Source organism: Arachis hypogaea, chromosome 17 (genome assembly GCF_003086295.3).
Source record: "Arachis hypogaea cultivar Tifrunner chromosome 17, arahy.Tifrunner.gnm2.J5K5, whole genome shotgun sequence".
NCBI lineage: Eukaryota > Viridiplantae > Streptophyta > Magnoliopsida > Fabales > Fabaceae > Arachis > Arachis hypogaea.
In genome coordinates, this window is record NC_092052.1 from 109,105,151 (window position 1) to 109,120,120 (window position 14,970).

General features: G+C 39.0%; 1 non-coding gene across 1 annotated transcript; it reads left to right on the plus strand.

The window, feature by feature from the left end:
* Positions 1-11,604: 11,604 nt before the first annotated feature.
* On the plus strand, positions 11,605-11,712 carry LOC112767977 (small nucleolar RNA R71). Its single transcript, XR_003185416.1, has one exon. It is a non-coding gene; the product is annotated as a small nucleolar RNA R71 (small nucleolar RNA).
* Positions 11,713-14,970: the final 3,258 nt, after the last annotated feature.

The following is a 14,970-nucleotide window of genomic DNA, read 5'->3' on the forward strand; positions in this document are numbered from 1 at the left end:
AATTTAAACTAATTAAAGGGCCCTTAAAAAGCATGTTTTTAACCATTAAGCACCAATTAGGAAAAAATTCAATGAAACCATCATATCTCCATGATTGAATCACGGGAATAGGAGAAAATAGTTAATAAAATCCACCAAATATAATACAAAATAAACCAGAAAATTGTGTTTTATCAGCACTATATATATCAAGCTAAACTAACAGAAAAAAAAACTATAAATAGATATTTGGAATCAATAAATTATCATATGATTATTTAAGAGACATTTAATACTCAATTTACCTTATTCGACCTTTTCAAGCTCTTCGAAATTCTCAGGTGCAAGAGAAGAGAAAAGTCTTCATTAAGACAATCTTCGGTGCATACAAGGACTTCTACCATTTTGAGAGTCAATGAACTACGATATTGACCAATGATTCTTTCCCCATATTAAAAACAGACTCGGAAGCTACTATTGAAACTAGTATAGCCAATATGTTCCGTGCCATATGCATATTTGCCAGGACAGAAAATCGATTTGAGTTAGCCTTCCACCACCCTAAAATATTCAAAGGCTTATCATTTAGCTCACAATCTTCATTCAAATAATGATCAATCTTAGATTTAAGATTGAATTTGTGATCGGTTGATCGGTGATACAACCCATATCATAAGTTTTGTTTATCACTTGCACTCGGTTGGAAGAGGGTATCATCTTGATTTTTCAGCTACACTTGATATAATTATAAAGTGAAATGAAACAAGAGATAATTTATCTTCATTCACCACTCACTTCTGCACTAAAGAATTAACTAGACACCACTTAACATAATCCAATTTATGAAAAGAATCTAGAACTATAGTAATTAACAACATGTTAATAGTTTTTGGATTTTTCCAATACTTATTTTATTTGCTTCATCTTACTTGCCATAAGACTTATGCTCAAATCATCATCATTAAGATATTGTTAAATCCTCCTTTCAAGAACAAACACTTCTTTCATGTACAAATTATAGATGACATAAGAGGATCCAAAATACAAAAAGTAGCATCATAAAATATCTCAAAAAATAGTAAGACGGACTTGGCACGCGTAATCCCAATCTTAAATAGAAGGTGTGATGGGACGCATAAGCTGGTGAATTAAAAATTATTAAAATGGTTACGTTACAAGTATAGTTCTTAACTCACCGAAAATCTGCCTATCAATTTAGAAATATGTCACAGAGAGTTTAAATTAAAATTACTGGGAGTTTTAAGTCCCAGGTCATCTCCCAATGAGTTGCAGAAAAGTGTGCTGTTTTATTAATCAGATGTTTCAAGAAGTTGAGCTAAGTAAATTGGAATTTAAATTGAGGGATTTAAATAATATAAATAAAAGCCTTGACTGGGAATTGATTGGTTAGAATCTCTATCATTGATGGAGTGATTTTTAAGATTAATTTATAATTAATGGTTATTTTGTTTGGTTATCCTTTACTAGGTAAGGGAAAGTCAAACAAGTTGGAATGCCAGATCTGTTCACAAATTCCAACCCACTTAGTTCAAAGGGATTGGCGTCGGTGACAGGATAGCAATCCAACATTTAACCCAATTACAAATTTTCTTTCATTCCTTCAAACTCAAGAGTTCCTTTTAATCAACTCCCCATCAAGTAAGGAAACTACTCACACATTGTAAATAAAGAATCCATAGCACATGAAAGGGAATTAAAGAAGACATGATTATTGGAATTGAAATTGAATTAAAAAGAAATAATCCTTGCATTAAATAATCATAAAAGTATCTGAATGACAAAATTGAACAAAACAAAGAACATGGAAGAATAAAACCAAGTTAAGAAAACAAACTAGAATGATGAAGTCTTGATGAGGAAATAACTCTTCTCAATGTTCCAATGCTAAGACCAATTGAAATTTTAAATCCTCAAAACCTAAAGAGGAAAACCTAAGAGAGTGAAAACTAGATCTAAAATTGCTGAATGAATGTCTTTTGTTTCTGCATGTTCTCTGACTCTAGTCTGCTGTTCCGGGCCGAAAACTGGGCCGAAATGGGGTCTAAAATCGCCCCCAACGAATTCTACAGATTATGCAGATCGCATATGTCACGCGATCGCGTCATCCATGCGGACGCGTCATTCGCGTTTTTCCTCGCCACGCATTCGCGTCGTCCACGCTACCGCGTCGCTTGGGCTTTCCAATCTGTGCGGCCGCGCAAGCCATGCGGCCGCGTCACTGTGATTTGCCCTCCTTCGCGCAGTCTCGTGAGCCATGCGACCGCGTCACTTCTCGCTGGTTATCTCCTCAAATTCTTGTGTTCCTTCCATTTTTTGCTAGCTTCCTTTCCAATCTCCAACTCGTTCATGCCCTATAAAGTCTGAAACACTTAACACACAGATCACGGTATCGAATGGAATAAAGGAGAATTAAAAATAAATAATTAAAGTCTCTAGGAAGTATTTCAAACATGTAATAAATTCAGGAAGGAAATCTAAATGCATGCTAATTTAATGAATAAGTGGGTAAGGATCATGATAAAACCACACAATTAAACACAATATAAACCATAAATAGTGGTTTATCAACCTCCCCACACTTAAACATTAGCATGTCCTCATGCTAAATTGAAGGAGATAAGGAAATAAGTATGAACATGTAGAAACTCATGAAATGCAATGCAAACCTCTATACATATAAATAAATGCAACTACATGATTCTTGTCCACTTGATCAAAAGTAATAAGCTCTTCAAAACAGTTACAAATCAAATTCCACCAATTCTATCATTATACAGTAAAATGGATAAAAGTGCAAGAAGATAGCTTATGAAGGCAGGAAACATGAAGATTCAAGCATTGAACCCTTACTGATAATGTATGTACGCTCTAATCTCTAGTGTATAGGTAATCACTCTATTCTTCTCTAGTCATGTTTTCTAACTTTTGTTTTTCTCCTAACCAATCAACAACAGTTAATATACCAATGCAAACATCATGAGGTCTTTTCAGGGTTGTAATGGGGCCAAGGTGCAGGTAAGGGTATATATATGGCCAAGTGAGCTTATAAATTGAATCTTTAATTAACCTAAGCTCTCTCCTAATATACATATATTCTATATACCTTTAAATTCATGCCTAGCTACCCGTAGTTCCCTTTTTCAACCCATACTCATGTTTCAACTTTGTATTTTAATTCTATCATATGTGCATTGATCTTTGAATTCTGAATTTAACATTGGGGTAATTTTGTCCCATTATTTATTTGTTTATCATCTTTTTTTTTTGAATTGAAATAAATAAAGCTTATCAATGCACATAGATTTTGATTCTTATAGTTTCACATGAATAGGTATCCAAATTCCCTTTAAATTTTCATGACACATCCCCTTAACAACTTTTGTTCCCACAATTTCCCATACTTAACTAGCACACACAATTCTATCTTAAGCTAACCAAAGATTCAATTTGGGATATACAATTGTTTTTCGGCTTAAGGTTAGTAATGTGGTAAGATATCGAACAGGGAATTAAAGGCTCAAAGTGGTTAACAAAGGTAATTGAAAAGGGTAGGCTTAATTTGGATGAGTGAGTTTAAACAAATAATGACCTCAATCATGTGCAAGCATGCAAATGTAATAACTATTGGACATATAAGATAAAACAAAATATAGATTACAATCATAGAGAAGTAAACACACAAGAATGAAATAATTATGGTTAAATAATGTAACCATTCATAAAGGCTCAAATCTTCCACAGGTTGCGTGTTCTTTAATTCAAATATCATGTTCCAAATACAACTCAAGCAAATTTATCATAAGAATTTTTGAAAAATTAGTGAAATTTTATTCCAAAGATAGATTTTAAAAGAAACTTATTGTCTTTTCAATCAAGTAGAACATGCATGCAACTATCCTAACCTATGCAATTTATTCTATTCTATAAAGGAAAGAAAAATCTAACTAAAATGTCCTAATTATTGGTGCCAGAGAAGAGAATTTACCTCCGGAAGTCAGGTACTGACCGACCTCCCACACTTAAGGCTTTGCACCGTCCTCGGTGCCATCTGTCAGAAATAGGGGTGGGCTGGTAGTAGTATCTCCATCATCGGGACCGTCATGGCTCCCTGTGCTAGTAAAGGAAGTGAAATCCGGGGTATCTGAGTCTCTGAAGCGTCCCTTGAGTAGCTCCTTGAGGTGTTTGAATCGGCGCTCGTTACGGCGCTCTCTCATCTTAGCTTTCAGTTCATGCCGATCCAATTTTTCAAGTATCTGCTGGAGTAATTTCTCAGTTGTAGATGCTTGTGGTGTTGAAGAAGGAATATCTTCAACTGGCTCAGTAGGCTGGCTTGTAGTGGCTGCTGAAAGTCTGAGGTATTTCCCGTTAGGGACATATTGATCATCCCGTGGAAGCATGACTTTGGTGTCCCCAGCTCTGTAGGAGACTCCGGCTACTGAGACAAGATCTGAGACCAGGGCGGGAAAAGGTAGGTTGCCCACGATTTGTACATGCTCCATAGCATTCCGGATGTGTCTTGAGAGATTCAAAAGTTGGTCTATAAGGATGCACCATAGTAAAACAGCCATGTCTGCAGTGAAAGAGGACTCATAAGTGCTCAGAAAGACGTAATGGGACATGATCTGTGCCCATACGCGAGCCTCCAAGGTAAGTGCTGAAGCCAAGATTCCCTTAGGGCGGGTACGGTGGTATCCGTAGATCCAACAGTTGCCAGTAATGCAATGACTCGAGAACGGAGTCCAGTCGAATTGGTATCTCTGGCGCTAAAGGGCGGCTTCTTGAAAAGCGTCCATTCCTGCTGGAATAGGGGGAAGACTTAGAGCTTGCTGAATGGCCTCTTCTGTGATGGAGACTTGCTTCTGCCGGACATAAACAGACTGCAGGGTCGGCATGTAGAAGTTGGAGTAGAACTCAACTACCCAAGAGAGATTGACCTGCCTCGGCTGTCTCCGTAAGAAACCCCATTGTCTTCGTTCAATTTGCGGCTCAACAAAGGAGGCAATATTGGATGGGAGGATAAGAAGGTGTTCATTGTTATAGTTCCTTTCTGCTAGGATAGGGAACATCTGCTCACAGTAGCGATTGGGAAATCGTGCAGCGTCCTTCGCTGGAAAGGCTTTCTCCTTTTCATCAACCTTTATTATCCTCTTAACTCTTTTTGTTGAGGGCTTGACTGCGGTTGAAGAAGGCTCTGCCACTAATGCTCTTTTAGTTCCTCTTCTTACTGGTGGTCTGGAAGTTGCTTTCTCCTTTCCTTTCTTGGTGGCCATCCTGAAAGAAGGGAAGAGAAAGAAAATTAAATTTAAAGAGAGATACAGCAAGGAAGGAAACAGAAAAGAGGGTGAATGATGCACAGTAAAATGTAGATGACATTAACACATGCTCTCGAGTACATATGAAAAGCCATCAATGGGAAATAGCTAGTGCATAAAAAGACAAGTGAATGCAAGGTGTTTATTGGCATGCTGGCAAAGGGCATGAGTAGTATAGACCAAGCATTACTTTGTAACAAACCATCACGTTTGTATTGACAATTGAATTCAATTAATAAAATAATAAGGGAAAGTTGTGAAAAGCAAGCATTGAATAGTATAGTAACATAGAGAAGTGCATAATGCCACATGGACTTTTTCACAAACACATAGCATGCATGGTGAATAGGGTATAGAAAATATGAAGATGAACATGCAAGCAATCCCTTAAATGGGAGAAAAATAATTGTCAAATAATTTGCAATAATTCACAAGCATATAATGAGGGATGATGACTCAAAAGGTTTCTAACACCATGTAAAGAAAAGAAAAGAAGAAGAAGAAGAAAAATAAAAATTTGAAAAGAAAAAGAGAAGAAAAAGAAAATAATAATATATATACATAATATAATAAGAATGATAGAAAAGAGAAGAAGGAAGAAGAAGGTAAAACCTTGGTAATGATGATGAGAGAGATAGAGAGTGAAATGTGAGATAGAAAGGGGAAGGGGGAAAGAAGAAAGAAGGAGGGAAAAGAAAAAGTAGGATTTGGAGGAAAGAAAGATAAGATAACTTGGCAACTGAGGTTGAGCTGTGCGGCGCATGCAACAGGCCGCAGAAGGCACGCGTTCGCGTGGTTGCGCTTCAGGTAAGGTGACGCGATCGCGTCGGTCACGCGGTCGCGTGATCTATGTTGCGCTGCTGGCGCGAGTGCAGCCTCGCTCCAGCACAACTCTCTGTTCGATTCATTTTAATTGCCAAAATTGGGTGACGCGATCGCGTGGGTCACGCGATCGCATGAGTGTGCGTTATAAAATGGGTGACGCGGCCGCGTCAGCGATGCGGTCGCGTGACAAGGATTGTGCTTCCAGCACCAATCCAGCATCACTCTCGCACGGAATGTGACTGTGCACCCTTTTACGTCGAAAACTCAGGGCACGCGGCCGCGTGGGGCACGCGGTCGCATGGGAGGCCATGATTTCCATGCGACGCAGTCGCGTGGGGTAATTTGTGCCATTGGCACGACTCCAGCGCTGCTCCTGCGTAACTTTCTGTTCATTTTTATTTTTCTTTACTCCCCCTACCACGCGGACGCGTCGCTGGTGCGATCGCGTCGCGCGGCGAAATTTTTTTTTTAAGGAAAGATAAAGACATGTAATTGAAAGAGCACGAAAGCACTAATAAAGAGAAGAGTTATTAAAGAAGAAAAACTAAAAGTGAAGAAAAGAACGATCATACCGCGGTGGGTTGTCTCCCACCAAGCACTTTGCTTTTACATCCGTAAGTTGGACGCTCCAATAGCTCAATCTGCTGCGATGTGGGGGTCTTCCAAGCGAAAGATCTCAAGCTCCTTATTTTTCTGCACCTTCTCACCATGGTATAGCTTCAGGCGTTGTCCATTAACCTTAATAAGTTCAGAGCTTGGAGGATGGCTTAGGTGATAAACTCTGTACGGTTCAGCCTTCTCTACTCTGTATGGACCTTTCCATTTTGATCTCAACTTACCGGGCATGAGCCTTAGTCGAGATTTGTAAAGGAGGACAAAATCTCCAGGTTGGAACTCTCTCTTCTTGATGTTTTGATCATGCACAACTTTCATCTTTTCCTTGTATATTCTGGAGTTCTCATAAGCTTCCAGGTGAAGGTTCTCCAGTTCCTGCAGTTGCAACTTTCTTTCAGCTCCAGCATTCTCAATTTCCATGTTGCACTCCTTAACTGCCAAGAAGGCTCTGTGTTCTATTTCAAATGGGAGATGACAAGCTTTTCCATAAACCAAGCGGAAGGGACTCATCCCAATGGGTGTCTTGTATGCTGTTCTGTATGCCCACAGTGCATCTTGTAGCCTGGTGCTCCAGTCTTTTCTATGAGGCTTCACTATCTTTTGCAAGATACGCTTAATTTCTCTGTTCGACACCTCGGCTTGCCCATTAGTTTGGGGATGGTAAGCTGTTGCAACTTTATGGATTATCCCATGCTTCTTCATTAATCCTGTTAGTCTCCTATTACAAAAATGGGTGCCTTGATCGCTCACGATTGCTCGTGGTGATCCAAAGCGGCATATAATATGGTTTCTCACAAAGGAAACAACAGTGTTAGCATCATCAGTGCGGGTAGGAATTGCTTCCGCCCATTTGGAAACATAATCCACAGCTAACAATATATAAAAATATCCACTAGAATTTGGAAATGGACCCATGAAGTCAATGCCCCAAACATAAAAAATTTCACAGAAAAGCATATATTGTTGAGGCATCTCATCCCTCTTGGATATGTTACCAAATTTCTGGCATAGGTGACAAGATTTACAAAACTCAGCAGCATCTCTAAAAAGAGTAGGCCACCAGAATCCGCAGTCTAAGATCTTTCTAGCTGTTCTTTGAGGGCCAAAATGTCCTCCACTTTCAGATGAGTGACAGGCCTCTAAAATGGACTGGAATTCTGATTGAGGCACACAACGTCTAATTATCTGGTCAGCACCACATCTCCATAAATATGGGTCATCCCATGTATAATATTTAGACTCGCTTTTCAGCTTGTCTCTTTGATGTTTAGAAAAATGTGGAGGAAATGTGCGGCTAACTAAATAATTAGCAACAGGTGCATACCAAGGGGTTACCTCAGATACTGCTTGCAGGTTGTCAAAAGGAAAATTATCATCTATAGGAGTAGAATCATCCTTAATATGTTCAAGGCGACTCAAGTGGTCTGCTACTAAATTCTGATTACCACTTCTATCCTTTATTTCTAAATTAAATTCTTGTAGCAGCAGTATCCAACGTATAAGTCTTGGTTTGGACTCCTTTTTAGCTAATAGATACTTTAGAGCTGCATGGTCCGAATACACTACTACTTTGGTACCAAGTAAATAGGCTCGGAATTTATCCAGAGCAAAAACAATAGCAAGTAGCTCTTTCTCAGTAGTAGTATAATTGGACTGGGCAGTGTCTAAAGTCTTAGACGCATAGGCAATAACAAAAGGATCCTTACCTTCATGCTGAGCCAGTGCTGCTCCTACTGCATGGTTGGAAGCATCGCACATGATTTCAAACGGTTGGTTCCAGTCTGGTCCTCTCACAATTGGGGCTTGCGTTAGAGCAGTCTTCAGCTTATCAAACGCTTGTTTACAATCCTCACTGAACTCGAACTCAATATCCTTCTGCAGTAATCTGGATAAGGGAAGTGCCACCTTACTAAGGTCCTTAATAAATCTCCTGTAGAAACCTGCATGGCCAAGGAACGAACGGACTTCCCTCACAGAAGAGGGGTAAGGTAAACTAGAAATAACATTCACCTTTGCTGGGTCTACAGAAATGCCATTATTACCACATGTCCTAATACAATCCCTTGTTTTACCATAAAGTGGCATTTTTCAAAATTCAATACAAGGTTTGTATTAACACATCTATCTAATACTCTAGATAACCCATCTAAGCATAGGTTAAAAAATCACCATAAACGCTAAAATCATCCATAAAAACTTCCATACAGTCCTCAATAAGATCAGAGAAAAGACTCATCATGCACCTTTGGAAGGTGGCTGGTGCATTGCACAAGCCAAAGGGCATTCTCTTATAAGCATAAGTCCCAAAAGGACATGTAAAAGTAGTCTTTTCCTGATCCTCAGGAGCTATATGAATCTGGAAATAACCTGTGTAACCATCTAAAAAGCAATAATGTGATTTACCTGACAGGCGATCCAGCATTTGATCAATGAATGGAAGTGGGTAGTGATCCTTACGGGTAGCTTGGTTGAGACGCCTGTAATCAATGCAGACTCTCCAAGCATTCTGAACTCTAGTTGCTATGAGCTCTCCATGCTCATTCTTCACTGTAGTGACTCCGGACTTCTTGGGCACCACTTGTACTGGGCTTACCCATTCACTGTTTGAAATGGGATATATGATACCTACTTCCAATAGTCTGGTCACTTCCTTTTTGACAACTTCCAAGATGGTGGGATTCAATCTTCTTTGTGGTTGACGGTCAGGTCTTGCTCCCTCTTCTAAAAATATTCTGTGCTCACATAGTTGAGGGTTGATTCCAACTATGTCTGCCAAACTCCATCCAATTGCCTTCTTATGCTTCCTCAGTACATCAAGTAACTGCTCTTCTTGTTGAGAAGTCAGTTCCCTTGCAATAATAACCGGAAGCTTCTACTCATCCTCAAGATAAGCATATTTGAGATGTGGAGGGAGAGGTTTCAATTCTAACTTTTGATCATGGGCAGGCTCTGGATTATCTAGGGCTCATGAAGATGGCGAAGTGCCCTCACTATCAGTTAAGAGGGTCCCCACACTTGGACCTTGTCCAGTGTGCCTCTCTTCAAACTCTTCTTTTTGAACTTCAGCCACACTTTCGTCTATGACATCACACTGGAAGATAGAACGATCTTCTGGGGGGTTGTTAATGACTCCATTCAGATTGAAGATCACTATGCGGCCATCTATTTCAAAGGAGTATGTTCCTGAAAAAGCATCCAATTTGAATTTGGATGTCTTCAGGAATGGTCTTCCAAGTAGGATTGATGATGGCTTATCTGAATCATTATGGGGCATCTCCAAGATATAAAAATCAGTGGGAAATGTGAGCCCTTTAATGTTCACCAAAACATCTTCAGCAACTCCAGCCACTGTAATAATGCTTTTATCTGCTAACACAAAATGAGCTGCCGACCTTTTTATGGGAGGGAGCCTTAAAACATCATATATAGACAAAGGCATTATACTGACACATGCTCCTAAATCACATATGCAATCATAAATTACTACACTACCAATAGTACAACTAACTATGCAAGGACCTGGATCACTACATTTTTCAGGTAATCCTCCCATTAAAGCAGATATAGAACTACCTAAAGGAATAGTTTCTAATTCATTAATTTTGTCTTTATGGATACATAAGTCTTTTAGAAACTTTGCATATTTAGGTACTTGCTGAATAACATAAAAAAGGGGAACAGTTACCTCAACCTTTTTGAATATTTCTACCATTTTAGGATCAGGTTCCAGCTGCTTCCTGGGCTTCCTTGCAAGTTTTGGAAATGGAATGGGAACAGTGGGTTCCGTGGTGCCTGTGCCTTTTGGTGCTTCTTCCTGTGGTTGAGCTATCTCTTCTTCAGCTATATCCTGTATATCCTCTTCCTCTTCAACATCTTCGATTTCTACCACCTCTTCAGCTGAGGCGTATTCTGGTGAGCTTGGTTCCTCCTGATTCCTCTCCTGCAGTGTGGTTCTGGACCTCAGGGTGATGGCATTAATGCCTCCCTTTGGATTGGGTAACGGTTGAGAGGGGATTCCAGTGGTGCTTGAAGGTTGGTTGCTGGAATTTTGTGTTGAACCAAGCTGTGTCATAAAAGCTTACAGAGTAGAGGTGAGACCATTCAGACTGGCGTTAATAGTGTTCACGATGGTACTTTCCATGGCCAGTTGTCTTTTCTCAAAAGCTTGTAATAAATCTTCATTAGAAGATACAGAAGAATGAGTAAATTGAGAGGTTTGCTGCTAATTGTTCGGTGGTCCTTGGTTTTGCCTCAGGTGAAGTGCTCGGTAAGGTTGATTTTGCTACCTGTTGTTGTTATTATTCCACCTCTGATTTCCCTGATTATCTCTGCCTCCCCTGTTATTGTTGTCCCTCCAATTCTGGTTTGAATTGTCCTGCCATCCATGGTTATTATTTCCACTTTGATTGTACCCTTGGTTGGGGCGGTCATAGAAGTTGTGAGTGGATGCCACCATGTTGTCTTCTTGTTGGAGCTGCGGGCATTCATCAGTGTAATGGCTGTAATCAGCACAAATTCCGCAAATTCTTTGTGGGACTAGTTGTTGGTTTTGCTGCGGTTGAGTTTGCTGAGCTTGTTGATTTAACTGCATTTGCTTCAGCAGGTTGGTCATCTCACAGATGCTTTGAGTTAGAGCAGCAGTCTCTCTGTCAGAAGATACTTCTGTAATGGCTTTTGAACGGCCTTGCTTTTGTCTGTGGTTCCGAGTAGATTCAGCTAAATCACTGATCAATTGCCAAGCTTCATCAGTGGTCTTGTACTTCTTCATAGACCCATTACTGGCACTTTCCAATGTGGTCTTATCTTGGGGCCTCATACCTTGTGTGATATAGCTGAGTAGCACGATCTTGTCAATCATGTGGTGGGGGCATGCTTCCAGAAGATTATTGAAGCGCTCCCAGTATTCAAAGAGAGTCTCATTGTCATCCTGAACAATTGTAGAGATATCCTTCCTCAGTTTATCAGTAACTTCAGATGGAAAGAATTTCTCCAGAAACTCCTTTCTGAGTGTATCCCAGTTGGATACATTTGCTAGGGTTTGAGTGTAGTACCACTCTCTAGCTTTTCCCTCAAGAGAGAACGGAAAATCTTTCAGCAGATTTGAATTTTCATCAGTGCCATCACGCCTGACAGTAGAACAGGCTGCTTGGAAATCTCTCAAGTGCTTGATAGGCTCTTGAGCAGGTAGGCCATGAAACTTAGGCATAAAATTTAACAGTGCGGTCTTTATTTCAAAATCCGTAGCTACCGCTGGATGATGCGCTTGAAACGGTTGCATTGTAAAATAAGGAGCTCCTTCCTCCTGAATGGTAACTCTTCTAGCTGCTATGTTTTCTGCACGTAAAACAACCGAATCAGTAGAACGGGGGCTGGTTTCTTCCTCAGATTCACTTTCAGATCCACCCTCAGAGCGGGCTAACCTACGCTGTTCTCGCCTTATTCATGAAATTGTTCTTTCAATTTCAGGATTGAATATTAGCAAGCGCGGATCAGGAAGTGAACGTGTCATTTGACGGAAGAAACATGCAGCTCATAGTAGCAAAATTAAATAAAATGCAAATAAATAAATTCTAATTAATAAAATTAGCACTCTATTGCAACTCCCTGGCAACGGCGCCAAAAATTGATGGGACGCATAAGCTGGTGAATTAAAAGTTATTAAAATGGTTACGTTGCAAGTATAGTTCTTAACTCACCGAAAATTTGCCTATCAATTTAGAAATATGTCACAGAGAGTTTAAATTAAAATTACTGGGAGTTTTAAGTCCCAGGTCGTCTCCCAACGAGTTGCAGACAAGTGTGCTATTTTATTAATCAGATGTTTCAAGAAGTTGAGCTAAGTAAATTGGAATTTAAATTGAGGGATTTTAAATAATATAAATAAAATCCTTGACTGGGAATTGATTGGTTAGAATCTCTATCATTGATGGAGTGATTTTTAAGATTGATTTATAATTAATGGTTATTCTGTTTGGTTATCCTTTACTAGGTAAGGGAAAGTCAAACAAGTTGGAATGCTAGATCTATTCACAAGTTGCAACCCACTTAGTTCAAAGGGATTGGCGTCGGTGACAGGATAGCAATCCAACATTTAACCCAATTACAAATTTTCTTTCAATCCTTCCAACTCAAGAGTTATTTTTAATCAACTCCCCATCAAGTAAGGAAACTACTCACGCATTGTAAATAAAGAATCCATAGCACATGAAAGGGAATTAAAAGAAGACATGATTATTGGAATTGAAATTGAATTAAAAAGAAATAATCCTTGCATTAAATAATCATAAAAGTATCTGAATGACAAAATTGAACAAAACAAAGAACATGGAAGAATAAAACCAAGTTAAGAAAACAAACTAGAATGATGAAGTCTTGATGAGGAAATAACTCTTCTCAATGTTCCAATGCTAAGACTAATTGAAATTTTAAAATTCTCAAAACCTAAAGAGGAAAACCTAAGAGAGTGAAAACTAGATCTAAAACTTGCTGAATGAATGTCTTTTGTTTCTGCATGTTCTCTGACTCTAGTATGCTGTTCCGGGCTAAAAACTGGGCCGAAATGAGGTCCAAAATCGCCCCCAACGAATTCTGCAGATTATGCAGATCGCATATGTCACGCGATCGCGTCATCCACGCGGACGCGTCATTCGCGTTTTTCCTCGCCACGCGTTCGCGTCGTCCACACTACCGCGTCGCTTGGGCTTTCCAATCCGCGCGGCCGCGCAAGCCATGCGGCCGCGTCACTGCGATTTGCGCTCCTTCGCGCGGTCTCGTGAGCCATGCGACCGCGTCACTTCTCGCTGGTTATCTCCTCAAATTCTTGTGTTCCTTCCATTTTTTGCTAGCTTCCTTTCCAATATCCAACTCATTCATGCCCTATAAAGTCTGAAACACTTAACACACAGATCACGACATCGAATGGAATAAAGGAGAATTAAAAATAAATAATTAAAGTCTCTAGGAAGTAGTTTTCAAACATGTAATAAATTCAGGAAGGAAATCTAAATGCATGCTAATTTAATGAATAAGTGGGTAAGGATCATGATAAAACCACACAATTAAACACAATATAAACCATAAAATAGTGGTTTATCAAGGTGCCCCTCTTCCCTTGTTTAATTCTACAATAAATTTTTTGTCTTGCATTTCTAATAGTTCAAATGCCTTCTAATGCTTTAATGCTGCTACTAACATCAAGTGTGTAGAATTTCATTGCATTTTAACATCTAGGCAAACAAGGCTTTTATACGGAATATTCTCTTGTGTAATACATGCCTTCAACCTAGTTAAGCTTGAATTTGAAGATCTAACATACTTCACAGCATCTCGAATTTCGATAACCAAATCATTAATCTCCTTCAGTCCATCCTTCACAATTAGATTTAAAATATGCGCACATCACTACATATGGAGATACTCTCCATTCAAAATTGAACTCTTCCAAGAAATCAGCCTCCTTTGTAAATACATAACTCCTACATCATTAGACAATGCATTATCAATTGTCAAACTCAAAATCTTGTTCAACTTTCAGCTATTCAAGCAAGCTTCAACATTTTGAGCCATAATCTCTCTAGTGTGGTCGATGACTTGGCAAAAATTTAGTATTTTCTTCTGCAACTTTCAATCCACATCAATGAAATGAGTAGTCAAATACATATCCGCCATATTCTGATACGAACTCCAATTATCAGTCTTAAGATAAACTCTTCCACCGTATTTGAAAAAGTATTTTTGAAGTTGAACCCTCTTTGTTTCATAGAGCATCAAGATGTCACGTGCCAATGTAATACGTTAAAGAGTATTGAATCCTGGTTACAAGACTGTCAAATATTCCTTAAAACTTTCACTTTTTACAAATAAAAAGAAAGCTTCTCGCGAACAAACATTGATATCAATTTTTTCTGAGCATATTCTACATCAAACGTATCCATTTGTGCTTTTGGGCTAGACGTGTGCCTGCTTTTTGTCGTTTGCCTCTATCTGAACCGAAGTTACTTATGCAAATCTTTAAATGTGATCTCATGGTTTTTTTCTGAAACAAATAAAAAATATTATTTCCAAAAACACGTTATTTTAAATTTAATTTTTAATTTCCGGAATGCGCTTTTTTTTAGGATGAGTTCGCCCAACCCCCAACGAACTTCTATAATTTTATAGAGTTAGCCACACCCCTGGCGAACTTCATCCAAATTCTCCTGGTTGAGAATGAAATTCA